Source organism: Suricata suricatta, chromosome 5 (assembly GCF_006229205.1).
Source record: "Suricata suricatta isolate VVHF042 chromosome 5, meerkat_22Aug2017_6uvM2_HiC, whole genome shotgun sequence".
Classification (NCBI taxonomy): domain Eukaryota; kingdom Metazoa; phylum Chordata; class Mammalia; order Carnivora; family Herpestidae; genus Suricata; species Suricata suricatta.
Genome location: NC_043704.1, coordinates 43,643,552 through 43,667,611, shown reverse-complemented (window position 1 = coordinate 43,667,611; position 24,060 = coordinate 43,643,552). Strand labels below are relative to the sequence as shown.

The following is a 24,060-nucleotide window of genomic DNA, read 5'->3' as shown; positions in this document are numbered from 1 at the left end:
ATTAGTCAAGACATATCTAAACTAAAAAGATCTAAAATATGATATTATATACATAAAATGGGAAGGAGAGAGTAAAACTTTAGTATTTTCAGAATGTTTTTCAACTTAAATGACCGTTAACATAAAGACTGCTAGTAACCACAGATTTCAGAACTACAATAGATAAACCCAAACACATAAGAAAAGGACTTTAGGAATTACATTAAAGAAAGCCATCAAACCACAAGAGAAGGGTGCAAGGGAGAGAAAGGAACAGAGAAGAACTGCAAAGACAACTATAAAACTATGAACAAAATGGCAATTAAGTTTATAACTCTTAATAATTCCTTTAAATGTAAGTGGACTAAATGCTCCAATCAAAAGACACAAGGTGGAGGTGGCTAGGTGGCTCAGTTGGTTGAGTGTCTAACTATTTTGGCTCAAGTCATGATCTCACAGTTCATGGGCTCTATGCTGATAGCACAGAGCCTGCTTGGGATTCTCTCTCTCCCTCTCTCTGCCCCTCCCCGTCTCTCTCTCTCAAATTAAAAAAAAAATATTCAATGCTTCAATTTCTTTTTTAAAAAAAGATACAGGATTACTGGTTGAATTAAAAAAAAGCAAGACCCATTTATATGGAATTTAGAAGAGACTCACTTTAGACCTGAAGACACAAAGTGAAAGTAAAAGGGTGAAAAACAGACCATAAAATTAGAAATGAAAAAAAAAAGGTAAGGCTAGCAATACTTATATTAGAAAAAAAAATTGACTTTAAAACAAAGTCTGTAATAAAAGCCAAAGTGGACCATATAACCAACCCTAAAGGGATCAATCCAACAAAAGGAAATAACAATGGTAAATATCTATTTACCCAACACAGAAGCACCTAAATACATAAACAATTATTAACAGACACAAAGGGAGAAATTGACAGTAATATAATAGTCAATTATATTATAGTAGTGGAGTGTAATACTCACTTATATTAATGAATAGATCATCCAGACAAAGAAATCAATACAGAAAGTGTCTTTGAACAACGCTTTAGACTTAACAAATTACTTAACCGATATGAATAGAACATTCTCCCTCAAAACAGCAAAATGCATATTCTTTTCAAGTTCACATGGAACATTCTCCAGGATAGATCACATGTAGAGCCACAAATCAAGTCTCAATAAATTTAAGATGATTGACATTATATCAAGCATCTTTTCCATCCATATAATGGTATAACTAAAAATCAATTACAAGAAAAATAAAACCTGGAAAACCCCATTGTAGTGGCTAAACAACATGCTGCTAAACAACCAATGGGTCGACCAAGGACACAAAGAGGACATAAACAATACATTGGGGCAAATGAACATGAAAATACAATGATTGAAAATCTTTGGAACGTAGCAAAAGCACTTCTAAGATGGAAGCTTACAATAATGCAGACTTATCCAAGGAAAAGGAAAAATATCAAACAACCTACCTTTCCACCAATGGATCTAAAAAAAACAAGAATAAAGTATTTCTCTCTGGGAGAGAGAGAGAGAGAGAAATAATAAGGATTAGAGCAGATATAAATAGAGACATAAAAAAGATTACTGAAACCAAGAGTTGGTCCTTTGAAAATATAAACAAAACTGATAAACCTTTAGAGTAAACAAGAAAAAAAGGACTAAATACATATCAGAAGTGAAGAAAAATAGCTGATATCAAAGTACAATATAATTATGAAAAATTATATGCCAACATATTGGACAAACTAGAATAAATGGATAAATTCCCTAAGAAACACACAGTCTCTGTTAACTAAGTCAGAAAGAATTAGAAAATTTGAATAGACTGATTACTAGTAACAAATTGAATCAGTAATAAATTCCCAACCAATAAAAGTCCAGAAATTTATTAATGAATTCTACCAAATATTTAAAGAAGAGTTAATACCTATTTTTCTCAAACCATTCCAAAAAATATAAGAGGGATTCCTGCCTGGCTCAGTTGGTTGATCATACGACTCTTGATCTCAGGGTCATGAGTTTGAGTTCCACATTGGGTGTAGAGATTACTTAAAGAAATAAAAATAAATAAAAAATAAAATATGTAAGGGGAAGGAAAACTTTCAAATTCATTCTACAAGACCAGCATTATCTTGTTACCAAAACCAAAGACACTGCAAGAATATATCTGATGAGCACAAATGCAAAATCCTCAACAAAATCTTAAACTATTCAATAATACATTAAAAAATCACTCACCATAATCAAGTAAGATTTATTACAGGGATCCAAGTGTAGTTTAATATTTGCCAATCAATTCATATGTTACATCAAAATAACAAGAGAAAGGATTAAAAAAATCTCGATGCAAACTTTTTTTGACAAAATGTTCATAAGTATTAAGTGAACAAATATGTTCAAATGTATCATCTGTTTATGATAACTCTTGACAAAGTGAATTTAGACAAAACATACTTCAACATAATAAAGGCCACATATGAAAATCCCACATCTAACATTATATTCAGTGGTAAAAATGGAAAGCTTTTTTACTAAGGTCAGAAATAAGACAATAATGTCCACTCTTTCCACTATTATTCAATAGAATACTAGAAGTTGTAGCCACAGGAATCAGACAAGAACAAAAAATAAAGGCATCCAAATTAATTAGGAAGAAGTAAAATTGTTATTATTTGCAGATCATGATACTATATATATATTTAGAAAACTTCACTTAAAAACTATTGGAACTGATAAATAAATTTAACAAAGGTTCAGGATAGAAAACTACTATTAAAATCTGTTGCATTTTTACACACCAACAATGAAATAATAGAGAAAATAAGAAAATCCCATTTACAACTTCATCAAAAATAATAAAATACCTAAGATAAATTTAATTGAGGTAAAAAACCTAAACTCTGAAAACCATGACGCTGATGAAATAAACTGAAGAGGACACAAACGGAAATATATACCATACCCATAGATCAGAAAAGAATGATAGTGTTGAACTGTCTACGGTACACAAAGCAATTTACAAATTCGATACAACCCCCATCAAAATACCAATAGAATTTTACACAGCACTAGAAGACAGAATCCTAAAATTTGTTGGAATCACTAAACACCTTGAACAGTCAGGAAATCTTGAGAAAGAAGAACAAAGCCAGAGGCATCACAATTTCAGGTTTCAAGCTGTACTACAAAGCTGTAGTAATCAAAAGAGGATTGTTTTGTACTAATACAAGTATAGACACAAAAATCAATCAAACAGGATAGCAAGCCCATAAATAAAGCCACACTTACATGGTCAATTAATCTGCAGCAAAAGTGGCAAGAATATACCATGAGGAAAAGACAGCCTATTAAATGTGCTAAAGAAAATCAGCTACCTGCAAAAGAATGACTGGATTGCTTTCTTATACCACATATAAAAACAAACTCAAAAAGAATGAAAGACCTAAATTTGATACCTGAAACCATAAGACCTTTACAAGAAAACATAGCAATCTTTTGGATATCAGTCTTAGCAACGTATTTATGGAGACGTCTCCTCAAGCAAGGGAAATGAAAGCAAAAATATACTATTGCGAGTGCACTATAACAAAAATTTTTCACAACAAAGGTAACAAACAAAAAGGAAACTCACTGAATGGGAGTAGATATTTGCAAATAATATATCTAATAAAGGATTCATATATATATAACATATTAAGAATTTATAAAACTCAACACCAAAAATTAATAAAAAATAGGCAGACATACCAATGTGGTTTAAAAAAGGGCAGAGAACCTGAACAGACATTTTTCAAAGGAACACAGATGACCAACAGACACATGAAAAGATGTTAACATCACTAAGCATCAGGGAATGAAAATCAAGACAAAATCAGATATCACCTCATACCTGTCAGAAGGACTATAAGCAAAAAGAGAAGTAAGATGCATTAGCAAAGTTGTGAAGAGAAAGGAACCTCTGTGCACTTTTAGTGAGAAGGCAAGTTGATGCAACTACTTCGGAATACAATGTGGAGGTTTCTCAACAAAAAAATAAAACTAGAATTACCATTTGATCCAGTAATTCCACTACAGGATATTTACCCAAAGAAAACAAAAACAGGAATTTAAAAAGGCATACCCACTCCTATGTCTATTGAGATCTTGCCATTTGCAACATGATGGACCTAGGTAAAATTGTGGAAAGATAAACAACATAGGATTTCACTTATATGAAGAATCTCAAAATAGACCCAAATACAGAGATCAAGTTTGTGATTGCCTGAGGGGACTTGAGGAGGGGATGGCAAAATAGATAAAGGGCATGAGGAGGTACAAACTTCCAATTATAAAATAAATAGGTTACAGGGTCAAAAGTACTGTATAGGAAATATGGCCAATAATATTTCAGTAACTTTGTCTGATGCCAGATGGTGACTAGGCTTACCATGGTGAGCACTGAGTAATGTACACAATTCTTGGATCAGTATGTCATACACCTGAAATTAATATAACACTGTATATTAATTATACTTAAAAAATTGAGAAGTGAGGATAAAATGAAATAGTGGGAAAAGAGATCAAAGGAAATGAATAATTAAAAGGGAAAATACTGTAAACATAGTGATGTCACTCAGTTAATGCAATATGTATTTCAAAAAAGAAACATTCATCTACTTCAATACATTAAAGGACTTTCATTTAAAACAATAAATTTACCTAATAACCAGTTATATTACTTTTTTCCTTTTGACTCAATAATATATTTAATACCTTGTGATGATTGTTTTTCAATCCAACCAAGGACCACACATGACATTTAGTGGTAATTTTTCTCTTTTTTCCCCTTTGATCTCCTTGATCTCTTTTAATAGCCCTTAGTCTCTTTTCTTTACTCCTTTAAAATAGAGCTGTGTTCTTGTCGTTTTGTCTTTTCCATTATTTGTATCTTAAAGAACTCAGGTTTATGTGTGTGTTTTTAATATGTCTCACAAGTTAAAATTTTTTAAACAATTTTGTATTTTAGTTAGCATAAAGTATTATATTAGTTTCAGGTGTATAGCATAGTAATCGACAATTATGCACATTACAAAATGCTCACAGTGATAAATGTAGTATTATCTGTCACCATACAACGTTATCATAACATAATTGACTAATATCCCTATTTTTTATATATTATATAACTGGAAATTTGTTCTTCTTAATTCTCTTCACTTATTTGAATTTGCTTGATTATCTGTTTGTTCAGAGTGAACACAATTTGTCAAGAGTACGATAAAAATGTTATGTCACTTTCAGTTCATCACTCTAGTAAGGTCTAGTAAGGTCATTTTGTAATATACTTGATATTAAATTCCATTACTTGATTTAAGGTAATATCACCAGACTTCATTATAAAAATAAATCTTTATAAGATTAATAATCACTTTGCCAAATATGGTATAACTAAAATAATTGGTAATGTGTAGGTGCCTCAGTTATTACATTGATGGTTGAAACACGTTAACATTCTTTATTCTTTCCACTTACATTATGGGTATTTTTTCATATATAAGAGACTTTTGTTCTCCACACTCTTGCACACATGTCCATGTGTCACATGGCCTCGATGTTAATTTTATTCAGTAACCTATTCAAACATACTTCATATTATTGTACTTTGCCTCATTGTGTTTTTCAGGTACTTTTTAAAAAAAAACTAAAGGTTTATGGCAATTCTGCACTGAGTAAGTCTATTGCTATTATTTTTCCAATAGCATGTACATATATTGTTTCTGTATCACATTCTGATAATTCTTAAGATATCTCAAATGTATTATTATGTTTGTTACGGTGACCTGTGATCTTACTATTATAATTGTTTTGGGGTACCAGAAACCCCAAAGACTGCAAACTTCATAAATGTGTGTTTTCAGATGGTTCCAACACCATTTGTTTACCCATCTCTTTCCCTTTCCTTAAGCTTCCCTATTCCCCTGAGACACAACAATATTGAAATTATGGGTTCTGGCCCCCAAATGAGGACATCGGAAGACCCTGAAGTCACCTCCTCCATGGACACACTAAATGTACACCTATTTATAAAGTACTGATTCCTGAAGACCTGAGGGCTGACAACAGCTTCTGTACAATGAAATGTAGAGAGACCACACAGAGTACGGCAAAGAGATAAGGACAAGTACGGCAAAGGGAATGCCCAGCCTGAGGCAGCAAGCTACAGTGGGGAGGGGTAATACAGAGCCAATCCAAACAGACTGTTTGCTCTGAGACATGGGGGAAAAAGCCATGGTTTCAAAAAGCAACTAGAGCATAAAGGAACCAGCTCTGAAAACCCTGCCAGTGGTGGGAGAGCTACTGGAATTCTCTCTGGGTTCAAGGGGCTGGCAAGCACCACAGTTTACATTCCCCCTCCACCTTGGTTGCACAGACAAGAATAGGGTCTGGACACCATAGCTGGCCTGCTGCCTCCGCAAGCCCAGACTCCAAGCCCATGCAAGCCCCAGATGTACTGGGACACAGAAAAAAAAAAAAAAGTCCATGGTTTAAAGACAGAACTGGAATATAAAGGAAGTAGCCCTAGAACTCTGCCAAATGGTGGGGGAGTTGCTGGAGCTCTATGCTGGAGGGCTGGTGAGCACCTCAGACGATGTTCCCTCTCCCCCTTGCTAGCATGGACGGGAATATCAGGGGTGGGCACCCCCAGTCAGCACCTTGCCTCGGTTGTAGCTGCCCCAGCCTGCACCCTGGGATGCCATGGGCCATGCTGGCCTTAACTCCAGTTACCCTGCCAGGGCACCTCCTGTACTGGGCACCCTGACACACCCCAGCTTATACTCAGTTTGGCTTCAGCAGTTCTGCCAAGGTCACTCTCTGTGCAGAGTCCTGGGATACCAGGCTTATGCTCACTTCAACTATCCTGCCAGGACGCCCTCTGTGCCTAAAGCTCTCTGTGCATAGAGCCCCAGATTTTCCCAACTTGCACCTTTTTCAGTGTCAGCCATCCTGACAGGATGCCCTCTGTGCAGAGAGCTCAGTGACTTCCACGGCCCATGCCCACTTCAGTTTTAGCTATACTTCCAGGGTCGCTTTGTGCAAAAAGCCCTTGTACTCCCTGGGTTGTATTCAGCTTTTTTCAGTCCTGCCATGTGTCCTCTGTGTGGAGATCCCCAGGACTACCCCCACCCATGCCCACTTTAGCTCTGGCCATCCCACTAAGGTAGGCCCTAGTACAAGTGCCCCAGTATCCCCAGTCCATGCCAGCCACAGCTCAAACTGCAGTTTCCAGGCACACACAGAACACAAAGTGAAAGACAATACACAAGATCACTCCTTCAAGTTTAGAAGTAACTATTGTGCCTAATTCATAGAAACACAGGAGGTCAAGCAAAATGAGACAGAGGAATGTGCTCCAAACGAAAGAACAAGACAAAAGCTCAGAAAATGAACTAAATGAAACAGAGATAAACAATATGCCTGATAAAGACTTTAAAGTAATGATCATAAAGATGTCCATGAGACTGGAGAGAAAAAAAGTGGATGAACTCAGAACTTCAACAAGAGATAGAAAATATAGTTAGAACCAATCAGAGTTGAAGACTACAATAATTGAAATCAAATATACACCAGAGGGAAGCAACAAGAGATTAGTGGATGCAGATGAATGGGTTCTGTCTAGAAGACGCGGTGATGGAAAGCTCCTAAGATGAAGAGCAAAAAGAACAATGGATTTTTTAAAAATGAGGATAGGTTAAAGGCTTGTTTTGGAGAATCTTGAGCAAACAAATATTCATATTATAGGGGACCAGAATGAGGAGAGAGAAAAAAGAAAACTTATTAAATAATAGCTGAAGATTTTCCTACTCTGGGAAAGGAAACTGATATCCAGGCTCAGGTAGCACAGAGATTTCCAACTCAGATGAACCCAAGGAGGTGCACAACACACACATAATAATTAAAATGCCAAAGCTTAAAGATAGAGAATTTTAGTGGCAGCAAGGGAGAAGAAGAAGTTATGTAAAGGAAACTCCATATAGCTATCAGCTGATTTTTCAGCAGAATCTTTGCAGGCCAGAAGGGAATGGCATGATTTATTCAAAGTTCTGATATAAAGTTCTACAATAAAGAATATTTTACTGATAATATTGTTACTATTCAGAATTGATAGATAAAATGTTTCACAAACAAAAGTTAAGAGTATTTATCACCTATTAACAGACCTTATAAGAAATGTGAAAGGGACTTCTTTATGGGGAAAAGAAAAGACCATAATTAAAAAGAAAATTGTGGACCAAAAGATATAAACTATGACTTTATATACCTAAAATATGGAGTTGGAAGTAAAAAAAAAAAATCTCTTCTAAAATGTGTTTGAACTGAAGTAACTATCAACTTAATATAGATTGCTATATGCTTAGGCTGCTATAGATGAACCCCATGTTAACCACAAACCCAACACCTATAATAAATACACAAAAAATAAAGAGAAAGAAAGCCAAGCATAACACTTAAGAAAATCATCAATCATAAGGAAAGAGAGCAAGGGAAAAAGAAACAGAACTACAAAAACAAAACATTAACAAAATGGCAATAACTTCATACCTATAAATAGTTATTTTAAATGTAAGTGGTCTAAATTCTCCAATCAAATGACAAGGTGTGCCAGAATGGATTAAAACACCATGACCCATTATTGTGCTGCTTTCAAGAGACTCAGTTCAGACCTAAAAACACACACCAACACCAACTGAAAGTGAAAAAATAGGAGTTCTGGATACACAATGCCATCAGTCTGTCACTCCAAATAGGAAGGGCTTGTTTTTCTGGCATTGAGACAAGAAAAATGTAAATTATGTGGCATTTATTTTTCTTCCCATGCTGGCATTCATCCATTTAATAGCTTGTGTGCCTGCCTTTTTCCCAGTGACTGGTGCTGCTACTTTCCATCCAGCTGGTTATATAGGGGAGTCATAGGTTTTCACTATATTCTCTATTATCCTCCAATCATGTCTCTTCATTAAGTCTGCTTTCCTAGCTAACACAGTGCATGAATGATAAGGGACTCTTGAAGGTAGAATCTGGGCTAGAATATGAAAAGGACTCAGTGCTAAGGTATAAGATATACAAAACTGTTATCAAGCTGAGCAGGTGAGTCATTAACCAGTAAAGAAATTGTGCCCTTATTACTTTTTGCAGGGAAATCCACTAATGAGGGAACTACTTATTCAAAAAATCATCACCTTCTTTAAGGAGTTACCTTGAGGCAAGGAAGGACAAAGAGATACAAAGGGAATGAAGGAAAGTAAGAGTAGAGAAAGAAGAAAAAGCCTGACAAAGGGGAAGTGGCTTTAAGTCTCACATTTCTTCTCTTTTTCAATATTTTGAAATACTGTAATCATAATTATTAATTAATTAATATTATTAATTAAAATAATTAATTTGTTTGGGATGCAATGCAAGAATCCCAGAAAATACATTAATTTAGCCAAATCAAAGAACTGTTCTTGTACCATTAAAGAACCAAATTTTATACAGCCATTCAAAACATGACAAAAATATTAGCTTTTAAAGAGAAAGAGCTATAGGCAATATTCTTGCATTTTCATAGTTTCCAACCATATGATCTTAATGGCATTTTAGAGCCTATATTATTCATGCTATTTCAATAGTAAAATCTTGAACTGAGAGAGTGTGGTGGTATAGCTAGTATTCCAAAAGAGTGGAGAGCTGGAGGGGAAAACTGTATAATTCATGGCCACTTACCTGACTATTGTGTGGCCACAGACCATCAGCTGCAATGTTCAGTTCAGGAACTTCCAAACATCCTGTTTTCATTACCAGAATTGTTGGGAAAATATAATTTAAAAAAATCTCTCAGCCCATAAAACCTCTGCACAAAGATAGAAGAGAGATACAACAATTTCATTATTGCATAAACATTACACCAGAATGTACATCACAAGGAATTTGCTAAGATTTTGCAAACCAGAAAGATATCTTACCCTTTCAAAGAGCCAAGCAAGCACACACCGTTTTACATACATGTTCTCAAGATAAACAAGTCCTCATGTCAGAAGACTTGCCAGCATCATTTGTCATGCATAGTTTATCCTAATATCTTCTTCTAATTGTGGGGACTACCTGTGTTAACTGGCTTTATCCAAAGGAAAAATAAATTTCTCCTATCTTTCTGACATGAGGTAGTTCTGCAACTTGGAAAAAGATGCCATAAAAATCAGGTTCCTATTCTCCCACCGAAACTGGAAGATAGGGTCCCTGTCCTTGTTGATGATTACATTCCAAGGACATGGCTCCCTGCTTGTTGAAAGAGACATTTGTGGGTCATAAAGGTCACAAGTAGCATTTTTAGCTTTTAAAATATTTGCAAATATTTCAAAGAGACAGATAAGAATTCACTATTGTCAAGTTTTCTAAAGTCAATGCTCTAAGGAAAGGCTGTCTCTTCCCTTATTTTCAGTAGAGAGAATTAAGCTTCTTATTTTTAATTTGTATTTTATGCTTACAGTGGCAGTAAATAGGACATCTACTTTCTACTTATACGTTAGTCAACAAACAACTCCAAAATCTCAAGGGTTTCACAAAACAAAGATACATGCCTTGTTCATCTAAGTCTAATGGCATGAAAAGTGGGTTTCTCTCCATACCATCCTTCAGGGTTCCTAGAATTTCTCCCTGGTGATTTTTCTAGCAAGTACTAGGCAGAAAGGAGAGGAAGGTCTCTCAGGATATTGTGTGGGAAAAGAGCACATCCTATTTTATTTTCTATCTATTTTAGAATTTTAAGCTCATATTTTTATGAGATTAAACATTATTTAATCTCCAAAATGCAGGTGCAAAAGAAGCTAGGCAAAGTCATCACTTTCTGGTTTTATTTATAGAAGGTCCATGACCTGGCAACAATAATTGCTAATAGTAGAAATAAGGTTGTCTGTGGGGCATGAAACAGGCAAGGAGATGAAAGAAATATCCCATACCCTCGGCCCCTTTTTTTGGATGAAAAACTAAACTATATTTAAAAATATCAAATCACTAAAAAATCTATCACAGCCTTGAAACACCCAATAAAGGCTATATTGTCATTTCAAGTAGTAAGTTACTAAGAAGACAACAAGGTCCATCTCAAAATTATAGGGTGCTAGAGCTCAGACAGGCCCCCAACTGCTACAGAAGACCTAAGCAAAAGTGGCATTTGGTAATGAGGGAGTTTCTCCTCTTTTTATTTAAAGGAATCAAAGCTCACTCCTGAGCTGCTTACTTCTTCTTCTTTGACCTTCTTGTTGCCAAGGGGTTGATGCAGGAGAGCTCTGTTGTTTGAGTGGGCTAAGTAAGCAATGATGAGTTTAGGCTTTTATTCCACTCTGGACTGTCCAAATCTAGTACTTAATAACCTCTTAACTAAGAAGGCAACAGGTCCTCCATCAGTGTTCATTATTGGATAATGGCATGTAGTGTAATCAAACCCCGCTTTCTCTTCAAGGGAGGATGTTATTGCAAGACTTTCCTGTCACTCTGCTACAGATAGCCTCAGGAACCATGATGGCAACAGTGAGAGGGAAGGTCAGCTTCCCACACCCAGCGTAACATCGCCTCTCCGGTTTCTACAGGGTCCCCTAGCTGAAAGATGTAATGCATATTTCTAGAAATGCATATCAACACCTTGATAGGCAGAAACAGATATCCACAAGGAATTGTTCAAGTTCTTATCCAAATTACCTCTCCCAGCTCCACATCTTAAATTAACTTCATGCCCTTGTATATAAAACAAAACCAAAGTAGAACAAAGACCCAGAAAACATTTTTTTCTTCCTAAATTAGTGACCTTGTGGATTTTATTTCACAGCTTATGGAAAATGAATTAGTGGTCCTTCTGGTAAACAAGAGGTTGGCAACAAACAGAAACACCTCTGCTCACACTCCGCCAGATAATAGGCAGGTTAGAGGAAACTGCCAGCTTGTTGGTGCCTGTATACTAAGAAGAATCTGGTACCTTGGAGGGCTCTGGCTTGGTACAAGGGAGATCCCTGTACCAAGACAGACATGTGAAATTGAAGCCATCAAAAACTCTCCTGTGGAATATCTGACCCAAATTTTAGCAGAAGATTTTTCCATTTCACTTTCTAGTGAAACAAAGGAACCAGTATCCAGAGGCAAGTGGCACATGCCTCTAACATGTTGCATCAAATTTCACTTAAAAGACCAAAACTTCTATTTCACTTTTAAAATTCCTGCTCTCAGCTCTGATGGCCAATTGCAAAGACTTCTATTTCCAAATAGACAGGAGAGACTCCATCTTCTTGGTCATGGTTGGGATGAGGTACATGTGGTCATCCACACACTGAGTCGCACAACTCTCCAGCTGCCATTTCACCTGAAGTTCTTTACTTCCCCCATCTATTGAATCTTTGGCATTGTCATTGCAATGCATGGTGCACAGGGCCAGGTGGTCCTGGAGTTTATCCAATGCACTGGTCACCAGAGGCAAATGTCAGTGCTCAATGAACTGGTGCATCAGCTGCAGTGGAAGCCCTGCTGTCCTCACAATGGCTGGTGCTGCACTGGAACATGAGGCCCTTCATCTTATGGACATTCTCTTGCTCCAAATTTTTCACCAGGGAGCACACCTCCTCCTGCCCTCAGAGCTGCTGCAGCCCAGTCATGGCAACCCTGCACTGCACCAAAAGACCTTCAGATATCAATTTATTTTAGGGGTGCCTTGGTGGCTCAGTCGGTTAAGCCTCTGACTCTTGATTTTGGTTCAGGTCATGACCTCATGTTTTGTGTGTTCAAGTGCAGATTCTGCTTGGGATTCTCTCTCTCTTTCCTTCTCTCTCTGTCCCTCCTCTGATCTCTCTCTCTCTGTCTCAAAATAAATAAGCATTAAAAAATTATAACAGATAGGTTTTCACAAAATAAATAGAACTTTCCATTTATCATTCATCTATTCATTATTCATGTTTTAGTTACTTTCTCTCTAAATATTTCTTAAGTATCTATTATATGCCAATTTACTATACATTATTTATACAATGGTAAATAAGACAAACGTGTAGGCTCTTCTAGTGGAATTCTCTCTACAACTCAATTCTGAAAGCAATAATGTTTCCCTCATCACATTACTCTGTTTTAGTTTTGCTTCTTTTAATGGTGTAGAAAATTTTAAAAATTAAAACTTGCAACCCTCTTTTTGTTTTACTTTGACTATCCTTTCTGCTGTGTGTGTGTGTTTTTTAATTTATTTTGTTTTGTTTTATTCCCTGGTCTTATACTAAAAATTTCTCAATTATGTTTAAAAAATTTTAGCAAATTTTTTATAGATAAGCCCCACATCCAGAGATTGTAGAGACTCTGTGTACTATCTACTGCATTAAAAACAATCTTTATATATCCCTTTATTTTGATAACAGATTGCTGTTCATACAGAATACAGACATATTTCCCAATTATGCTTCCATGTGCATGAAAAATTGTAGCAAACAAATCACATTAAAATGACAGCAGTTTCTGCACTTTGATATGTTTACAGCTTTACCTGATTAAATTTCAAGAACAAAATTGTTCCCTATAGCAATTTGTATAACTGGAATTCTAACAAAGAACCTGTTGTTTGGAAGTAAAGAGTATATATGGCTATAGCATCTGAAACATGCATTTCACTAAGGTTTGAAGTTTAATTTACTCTAAGCCGAACAAGCCAACAACGTTAGACAGCCGTTAAAATGTCTATCATATTCTAAGACCCATTTATACAAGATCTAATTGCAAAAACAAGTGTGTATTAATGATTTTTGTTAATCACCCATGATTCAAGTATTATATTCAATTCTAAGCATTGTGTTTTTAGAATATGGTGACCAAGGGGCACCTGGGTGGTTCAGTCGGTTAAACCTCTGATTTTGGCTCAGGTCATGATCTCACGGTTCGTGGGTTCAAGCCCTGAGTCAGGCTCTGTGCTGACAGCTAGCTCAGAGCCTGGAGCCTGTCTTTAGATCCTGTAACTCCTCTCTCTCTGACCCTTCCCTGCTCACGCTGTCTCTCTCTCACTCTCTCTCTCTCTCAAAAATAAATAAAAACATTAAAAAAAAAGAATATGGTGATCAGAATAATAAAGGTTTTGGTAATAACAGAAATTCATTTAATCCTCACGGCAACTCTGAAACAAAGGTAGTGTCATCCACATGTTTTATGGATGATAAGAAATAGCTAACTTCATAAATCTGGGGCAGTGTTGTGAAATGTGATAATGAATGCTTATTTAGATACATGATGACCATAAGAGCCATTCGATTTTACTGTCTCATGCTATTAAATTATTTCTTTATCAGCAAATATTTTACATTTAAAAGTAATTCACAGCATTTTGAAATAAACCTGGATGCAAGAGTAATGTTAACGTTTTATTTTAAAGGTAGGCTGTGAATATCTAAAGCAAAGTAGAAAACAATGTTTATATAGAGGGGTAAGATTTAAAAAAGAATCAGTGGATCCTATGTATGTGTGTGTGTGCATGTGGGTGTATGTGTTTGGCCTATATGTTATGTATAATTTAATTTCTTTTTTTGGAATCATAAATACATTTAAATAGATTACAGACAATCATTCTTCCCACCTGAAAATAGTAGTTTCTCTGAAACACAAGTAGATTTCAAATTTATGAAAGGGAGACACACATTCTTGTTGAGCTTTCATTCTTGTAATGTGAAGGAAAAGAAGAACAGGTCATGACTAAATTTCATGCTCTCATGAACCTTAAAATAATTTACAGAGTTATCAGGGCATTCATTCAATTTCCTTATTACCTGGCAGTTGTAGTACACAGGTATGCCTGACTAAAGAAAAACCTTTTAATTTTGAGCCAAAATAAACTGCACACATTTAATGTTTAACTTCTGGCAAAAATTACCTTAATGTGCATATTTGACATGTCCTATACTATATTTTATATATTATATACATTTTTAACTATATTTGAAACAAAAATCAGTAATTTGAAATTGAACTAAGACATCACACTTAAGATGTTTCACATTTTAACGTTATTTGTTTTATTTAATTTTTCTTTGTAGAACCCATAATAATCTTGGTCCAGACATTTATTTTAAGTTTATTTACTTATTTTGAGAGAGAGCGAGCACAAGTGGAGGAAGAACAGAGATAGAGGGAGAGGGAGAGAATCCCAAGCAGGCTCCACACTCTCAGCTTAGAGCCTGATTGTGGGGCTTGAACTCATGAACCATTAGATCATGACCTGAGTCTAAATCAAGAGTTGGATGCTCAACTGACTGAGCCACCCAGGATCCCTTGGTCCAAACATTTGTGTAGTGAGAGTGTGTAGTGAGAGTGGGTCATCATATGCAAAGTTAACTATGGGAAGCAAACTTGAAATGTAACGTGTATCATGTGTCCATCTTGGTCTCCCTTCTTTCCACTCCTACCCCTTTTTTTAAGTGGATATCAGAGTCATGAAATAGTAACTTTCAATTCAATTATTATTTGCTCCAGCATCATATTTGTTTCTAAAAAAAGACAAAACATTCAGAAGAGAGAATATGGGATAAGAAACTATAAGTAAAAATCAGACTGGAAACATATCTGATGGACCTATTTGGTAGTAAGTTCAGAGCATTTCAGTGAAATTCTATACTCATGAGTGGAAGACAAGGGATGGTACTATATCTTCACAGTAACTTTGTGGAATAATCCAGAAAGACAACTGTAAAAGAATTGTACTGAATTATAAATAACTGCCTCCAAAAGGAAGCCAATGAACTCTCATTTGAAAACTCCTACACACTGATGTTTTTATAATATCCTTTTAAAAATCTAAACTCTTTTGTGGTAAGCATATCAAAATTGGGTGCTTCCTCCCTAATCACACAAAGATCTGAACTTTGACTGCTGTTCTAAAACTATGTAGTAAGGGGTACTAGTGTACCAAAATAAGAGTATGATTTTCCCTTAATCCTTATTCTGATTTTCTAGTTTTTATAACCATATGTATCCTTGAATTCTGGTTTTTCAGTAAACCATTAAACTTATGCAGTAAAACTCAGACAATTAATCTGGTATTTTGATTTTCAGCTCTTGCTACTGCCATTCCCTGTAACTCCCCATGATCCATATCTGTGCTTTGTTACTTCTGAGTCTGGCAAAAGACTTACTTCCACCTAAAATAATCTCTCATAGAACCCATTTTTGTTAATGCTGTAAGCAGTATAATTATGTTTCCCAAATAGTTTCTGCCATGATACCAAAATCCAGATTCTACCCACTGCAAAGGAGCCTTTTGTAAATCAGATCTAAGTTGCCGAGCAACAATATGTAAATAACCAATAACTTTGATGAGAAGCACAAAGAATTAGTTCCATCCATTCTTGTCCTTCCTTGACACATGCTTACAATTATTATGATATAAACAGCATTTCTTCTAAAACTTAGAGCCAAACACAGCTACTGATATATACTGATATCTACTCTGTGCCATTCAGTTATGACCAAGTTTTGTCCAATTTATGATTTTTAAAAATTCAGAAACTAGCGTTGCTCTAAACCTTAGAGCTGGCTTAAATGTGCATATACTTTTTAAAAAACTCATCAAAATGGTTGATGTTGCAGGGTAACCAACTAGTCCACTGTCTAGAGAAAGAGAGAATTCTACAAGGCAAGGTGAACCTGAGGAATATATAGCTAAACGGAAGTACTAAAAATTCAATTAACAACAAAACAACAAATAGGTAGAGTGTGGGCAGGTAATAGTGTGTGGTAAGAGACAGGTTTATATACAAGAGGTTTCACATCACTTTCTGAGCCTTATTTTTATTTCACCAGGTAATCATCCTGAAAAACACCCTCATGGCACAGACATAGGCTAGGAAACCAAGTATAGTGGACATGAGATTTCATCAGTGATTCTTATAATACCCTACAAATTAAAGTATTAATCTACAGTGCACATAGCAACAAGAACTTTTGCCTTCAGGGCAACCCATGATGGAAACCCATTGCAGCTAGAAGAATGGAACACAAATAAACCTTTCTTGTTAAGGAGGGGCAGAAATAATTGTAGGGCAAAACTACAGCTAGGAGAATGGAGGGAATACTGAGAAGGTCTCACCCATGAGACTCAAGAGCACAGTCTGCCTAATAGTCCTCATCCAAAAAATGGAGAATGATTTTATTTCTTGACCCATGCCCATCACTATAAGGCTTGCAAGACTCTAGTAAGAAGTAAGAGGGGAAGCGCACTGCAAAGGGAAAACCTAAGAGTGAATTAAGTACACTGAGAAAAAAATTTCCATCAAATTAGCTTCCACCCTCAAGAGTAAGTGGTTATGGAAGATTCTAATGACCACTGAAATGAACATCAAGAAGAACAGAACAACAAGAAACTTCAAACTCAGGTAAACCTTTAACAAGATTAACTCAAACCTCCAAAATAAAGATTTAGCAGGGGAGCTGTACTTATTTATATCAGTCTTCACTATTGAATAAATTGAAATACATAAAAAAAATGCCAAGAAAAACCACTACACTGACAACACATACAATAGTCAAAAGGACAAGACTCAGATATGATACATACATTAGAAATTTCTTCTGAAAGGGAATTAAAAATGATATTTAAAATGTTGATTATCATAAATGACAAAGAATACATGGAGGCAAAATGAGTAACTTGAACAGAGGGATTAAAATGATAAGAAAGAATCAAATCAAAATGGCCAGAATAAAAATGCTACAACAATAATGAAAAATGTCTTTGGCAGGTTCATCAGTAGACTCAATTAAGCCAAGGAAAGAATCTGTTCACTTGAAGTTAATACTGAAACGTAGAAACAAACAGGACAAAAGTCTAAGTATTCTAAATGGATCCTCTCAAAGTAGTGGGACTTCAAACTAACAAATGTGTAACTCAAGTCCCAGGAGAAGAGAACGAAAATAGAACAGAAGCATTATTTGAAGAGGTAAAGTAATGACTGACAATTCTGCAAAATTAATGGCAGGTAACTGGTACCAAAATTTACCTAATAAGTTCTGATAACACTATGTGCTAGAATCCAGCTCCAGCAGGTCCAGGGTTCCCTGAAGGATGGATGGTGTCAGCGAAAGAGTGAGAGAACCTTAATGTTCTTTCTGATCACCAAGCAGGCATCTCTGCACTGACCAGAGAGTCAGCTTTATTTATGGAAAAAATGTATGGGGCCAGCACAGAAGTGGCATTTTCTTTAGACAATGATTTCTCATGACAAATTCTTTGGTATGTAAACATTTCCCAGAACATAGATAGGTAGAAGACTCATGCATAATCTTTATCAATAGTGATTGATGTAGGTGACTTAGATGCTTATCATATGGAGAAAGAAGGTATCTTTAGCATTCAAATACAAGACAATGTTTTTAGCATAGCAAAGGCAAATGTTTCTTTGTGAGCAGGGGTCAATAGCCTGTTTTCTTGAGGGGAAGAAAATCAAGTTTCTCAGGAAATGTAATATTTGCTCCCATAAACACAAAAGAAAAAATACCTATAATAAGTTCCTTCACAAGGTACAATTAGCATATTTTAAGATAAGGGGACAAGTCACTCCTGTACCAGTCAACAAGGTGCCTTGGGGGTCAGTGCTCAAGCAAAAATAATTGAGTGGGGGGTAGACATCTATCACCATCTGACAGCAGGAGGCCTTGCAAACCCGCCTTACCTCACAAGGAGTTTTCTGAACTTTAGTGAGTTCAGAAAATGGCTTCCAACAACTAAGCAAGCAAAAGAAAGAAAACAAAACAAAAAACAAAACAAAAAACAGAGCAGAATTCTTTTCAAAAAACTTAAGGCAAATGAAAACTTAAGATACACCTTAAAATGTGTGTGTGTGTGTGTGTGTGTGTGTGTGTGTGTGTATGCCCATAAAAATATCTTTCAATATAAAAGTGAATAATATTCACTCCCTCAGACAGAATCTGACATTTTTAGCAACAGATTTATACTATAGGAACTACTAAAGGCAAAAATAATATAAGAGAAACCTGGATTCATATAATGATATTAAGATAAAATAGTTTTTAATCTTAAATATGCTAACAGATCAGTGGCTATCTAATCAAAGCCAAAGTAAAAAAATTCTCTTACTGTGTTCATATCATAGGTGAAGTAATATACATGGCAACACTAGTTCAAGGATGGATGGAGGAGAAATAGACATGTCCTACTATAATGTACTTATACTATATATGAAGTGGTATAATGTAATACAAGGGTAAACTATAATTAATTAATTAAAGGGATATTTAATATATCCTGAGGCAACCACTAAAAAGAAATTTTAAAGTATATAAATATAACATGTCAACAGAGAATATTAAATGGAAAGAAAAATACTGAATTAAATTGAAAGGGGGTAGATAAAAAAGATATAAAGAAAGAGAAGATGGAACAGATAGAAAATAGAATACAGCCATATCACTATCAATTTTAATGTGCATGGTCTAATTGAAAGACAGAAATTGTCAGATTGATTAAAAAAGGAAGAGCCCAATTTTGGGGTGCCTGGGTGGCTCAGTCTGTTAAGCATCCATCTTTGGCTCAGATCATGATCTTGCAGTTTGTGAGTTCCAGCCCTGTGTCTGTCCTTCGAGCCTGGAACATGCTTTGGATTCTGTGTCACCCTCACTTTTTGCCCCTCCCTTGCTCATGTTCTGTCTCTGTTTCTCTGTCTCTCTCATAAATAAATAAGCATTAAAAAAGTTTTAAAAAATACACATTTTAAATATAAAGATATTAAAAAGTTAGTAAAAGAATAAAATGCTTTAGCATAGAAACAATAACCAAAAGTAAAGACAAATTCAAAACATAGATTATTATTAAGAAAAAAGAGAATTCTATCGTTATTAAAAGGTCAATTTTTCCAACATGATACAACAACCCTACATGTTTACATGTTTAATAAGACCCAAAATCCATTAAGTCAAAAATAGGTAAAACTACAGAATGGAAACAACACTAGGAGAATTCAACACATTTCATTTTCATAAATTGATACAACTTGGAGAAATAACAATTGTATGAATATAGAAAACCTGAGGAACACTATCAATTAATTTGACCTAATGATCTCAAACATTCCCCTAACAATGCACATTAAGCCTTCACCAAGAATGTTTTTATAGGATATAAGACAAACTTCAGTCCAACTAAAAGGATGGAGATCCTATGCAGTATTTCTCAGCCTAGATTGAATTAAACTAGAAATCAATAATAAGTTTAATAATCTCTATATTTGAAAATGAGACAGTAAAATTTTAAATAACTCACGGCCCAAAGAGATACTCTCAGTAAATGAATAATGTTTTGCATTGAATAAAACTAAATATATAAGAAAGAAAATTAAGCTAAATCAAGGCTTAAAGGAAAATTTGTAGTATCCAAAGCCTAGTCTAGAAAATAAGAAAGGTCTCAAAATAATCTGTTTAAATTTTTAAAAACTAAAAGAAAGTTTTAGGTTATAGGGGAAAAATAGAAATATGAGAAATGAATCACATTTAAAAATACAAAAACAACAGAAAAAAATGAAACTAGAAGCTGTCTCTTTGAAATACCAATAAAATTGAGAAAACTCTAGCCAAAGTGACTAAGAAGAATTATAAAAGAGCAAAGACATAAAGTACTATTATCACAAACAAAAAGGGAATATTGCCACAGATCTCACAGATAATAAAGGCTAATCAATTAATATTACCAACCACTGTATATCCATAAATTCAAAAAGTACATAAGTAGACAAATTTCTTGAAATACATAACCTGCTAATACTCATTAAAAGAATATAACCTGAAAAGTACTATATCTATTAAGATACTTAAATACATACTGAAAACGTCTCCAAAACAACAAAAACAAAAACACAGTCCATGACTAGATATTTGGTGAATTCTAACAAATGTTTAATGAAGAAATCATACCAATTTGCATGTACCTTCTATAAAATGGAGACAATTAAGTGATTTAGTAAGCCAGAATTACTCTAATTTAAAAACCAGGGAAAATATAAGTACTTCTAGTAGTTTGCCTCATAATCATAAATACAAAGATGTTAAAATACCAAAGCAAATCCAGCAATACATACAAAGGAGAAAATAATACAATCAAATATTGTTTATTCTAGGAGTACAAGGTTCTTTCAAAGTTCTACAATTAATCAGTGAGGAGATTTCTGGAAAGATGATGGAATAGGAAGGCCCAAGCTCACCCCCCGCTACAGAGAGACCAGAATTACAATCACCTCAATGCAGCTAACTCTGAGAGCTCTCTGAGGACGGCCAGAACAGACTTTCCACAGTTAATTCTGGACAGGAAGCCACCTTGAAAAACATAACATGGGTGGAGATGTAATTGGGAACCAATCCTCTGGTGAGACTAATGGCAAACAGGAGGGACACCTCTAACAGGAGGAAGCAAGAGGATCAGAACCCACGCCAGGCCTCCCAGACATGGGGGACTCACACTAGAAAAATGAATCCCCACAAGATTTGGTTTTGAAGGTCAGTAAGGCTTAGCTTTGTGAGTTCTAACAGTCAGTGGGGCTTGGCTCTGGGAAAGCCAGAGGGCACTAGACAATTGAGCTCCTATCATTAAAGAGCCACCATAACAGTTAGCCCTGCTGAGCTACAGCATAGAAGCAAAATTTTGAAAAGCACTGTGATACATAGATTTATTTACTAGTCTTGGAACATGTACCGGAGGAGAAACAGTCTTTAAGAGATTTCTCCAGGAATAAAGGAACTGGAAGGCACCATTTGTCTCCCCATTGTCTGCAGCCTACATATCAGGACACTGACAGGAGCCAGTGGGACACTCTCCACCTCGTCTGCTGGCACTAGCCCTGCCTCCATATTCTTGTGTGGATCCATCCAAATCACCTCATTACAGAGAAGTCTCTCCAATGCAGCCCCTGCCACAGCACATCCTGCAAGCAGTCCCAACAGGAACTGGTGCCACTCCATAGTGACCCCTGCCCTGGGAAGGGGAAGATAACCACACGTACCAGTGCACCTGACATCCCAGCATCTGAACCCTTATACCTAGCAGCACAGATACAGGACCCCACTAATCAGTGTGACTGTGGCACAAGAGAGGGACTGGGGGCAGGCATCTGGTCTGCCTTCAGGCCCTGCTCACCAACAAAAACCTCTCAAGGAACAATGCAGGGAGAGTCTCTGCATTTGGTGCGATGGCAGCCCCAGCAGAAGGGCTGAGGGCAGGCATCTATTCTGACTACTGATACCACCCACTACAAGCCGAGAGCAGGCCCAGACTGACTGCTTAACAGTACAGGGACTAAAACCTGCCCAGTGCACCTACAACAGGCAAAGGGCACTTGTAGTCTACCAGACTGATGGCAAACATGTGGCCCTGCCACAGTGGCAGGGCACACACAAACCACACAGTAGACATTATTGAAGCTCCTGCTTTTGAATAGGGGGCCTTCTGCTACAGGACACCACAGAATCTCTTCTTTTTAAAGATGACTAATTTCAAGATCAGAAGATGTAGCCATCTTTCCAAATACATAGAAACAAACAGAGAGCTGGACAAAATGAGGCATTGGAGAAATAGGTCCCAAATTAAAGAACAAGAAAAAAAAAAAAACATAGCAAAAGAGTGAAATGAAATGGAGATAAGCAACATACTTAGTAAAGAATTCAAAATCATAGTTACAAAATACTTACTGGACTTGAGAAAAGAATGAAGTATCTCAATGAGACTACCAACAAAAAGATTGAAAATATTTAAAAAAAAAACAGATGAAGAACTCAATAACTGAAAAAAGATAAATAAAGATGCTATAGAGAATAGCAGATTAGAGGAGGCAGAAGAACAGAGGAGCAATTTGGAAGACAGAGTCATGGAAACCAATCCAGCTCAACAGAAAAAATAAAAAAGAATAATAAAAAAAGAGAATAGGTTAAGAGAACTGGTGACATCAAGGATAATTATATTCACATTATAGGGATCTCAGAAAGAGAAGAGCAAGAAAAGAAAGCAGAAGATTTATTTAAAGAAACAATAGCCAAAACCTTTTTGAATCTGGAGAAAGAAACAAAAATCCAGATCTCCCAACAAGGACCCCTCAACAAAATCAACTCAAGGAGACCCATACCAAGACACATAATAATTAAAATGGCTAAAATAGAGATAAAGAGATGATTTTTAAAATAACAAGAAAATAGAAAAGAGTTACATACAAGAAAAACCCCATAAGGATATCATTTGATTTTTCAGCAGAAGTTTTGCAGACCATCAGGAAGTGGCAGGATACATTTAAAGTACTGAAAATAAATACATTTGTAACCAGAATACTAAACCCAGCAAGGTTATCATTCAGATTAGAAGGAGAGACAGTTTCTGAGACAAATCAAAGGTAAGGTAGTTCACTATGAAACCAGCCTTACAAGAAAGTTAAAGGGAATTCTTTGTGGGGGTGGGGAGGAGTATAGTCATAATCAGGAGTAAGGAAATAATGAGACGAAAACAAAACCAAAAACAAACAAAAAAAGCTATTTAAAGGTGAATGCAAACATATATTACAAGTAGTAGATTAATTATTTATAAAACTAGTGTAGAAGTTAAAGCACTAAGTCAGTTATTAACATAAAAATTAGTCAAGGGATTCACAAAATTAAAGGATATAAAGTGTATCATCATGTACACAAAACGTGGTGAGGGTAAAAATTTAATGCCCTTAGAATGAGTTCAAACTTAAAAGACCATGCACTTAATATAAACTGCTATGTGCATGTTATATATGAACCTAATGGTTATCACAAGTCAAAAGGCCTACATAATAGATATACAACAAATAAACAGAAAATAATCTAGGTATTAACACTAAAGAAAGTCATCAAATCAAAGGGAAGATAGAGAAGAAAGGAACAGAAAACTATAAAAACTATAATAAAACAAGTAACAAAATGATAGTAAGTACATGCATATCAACAATTACTTTAAAAATATTTTTAAATGTTTATTCATTTTTGATAGAGAGAGAGAGTGCAAGCTGGGGGAGGGGGCAGAGAGATAGGGAGA

The 24,060-nt window shown here is 35.5% G+C and overlaps 1 long non-coding RNA gene and 1 pseudogene across 2 annotated transcripts in view; one reads left to right on the top strand and one right to left on the bottom strand.

The window, feature by feature from the left end:
* LOC115292620 overlaps nucleotides 1-24,060 on the top strand; it is a 77,172-nt gene that overhangs the window by 33,582 nt on the left and 19,530 nt on the right. The window contains exons 5-6 of one of the 2 annotated variants that reach the window (XR_003909066.1): nucleotides 5,653-5,698; nucleotides 5,935-6,270. This is a non-coding gene — a long non-coding RNA (uncharacterized LOC115292620). Of the gene's footprint in view, nucleotides 1-5,652; nucleotides 5,699-5,934; nucleotides 6,271-24,060 lie in introns of those variants that run through there. The other variant, XR_003909067.1, reaches the window with a different exon arrangement.
* LOC115292619 lies at nucleotides 12,250-12,646 on the bottom strand (annotated as a pseudogene).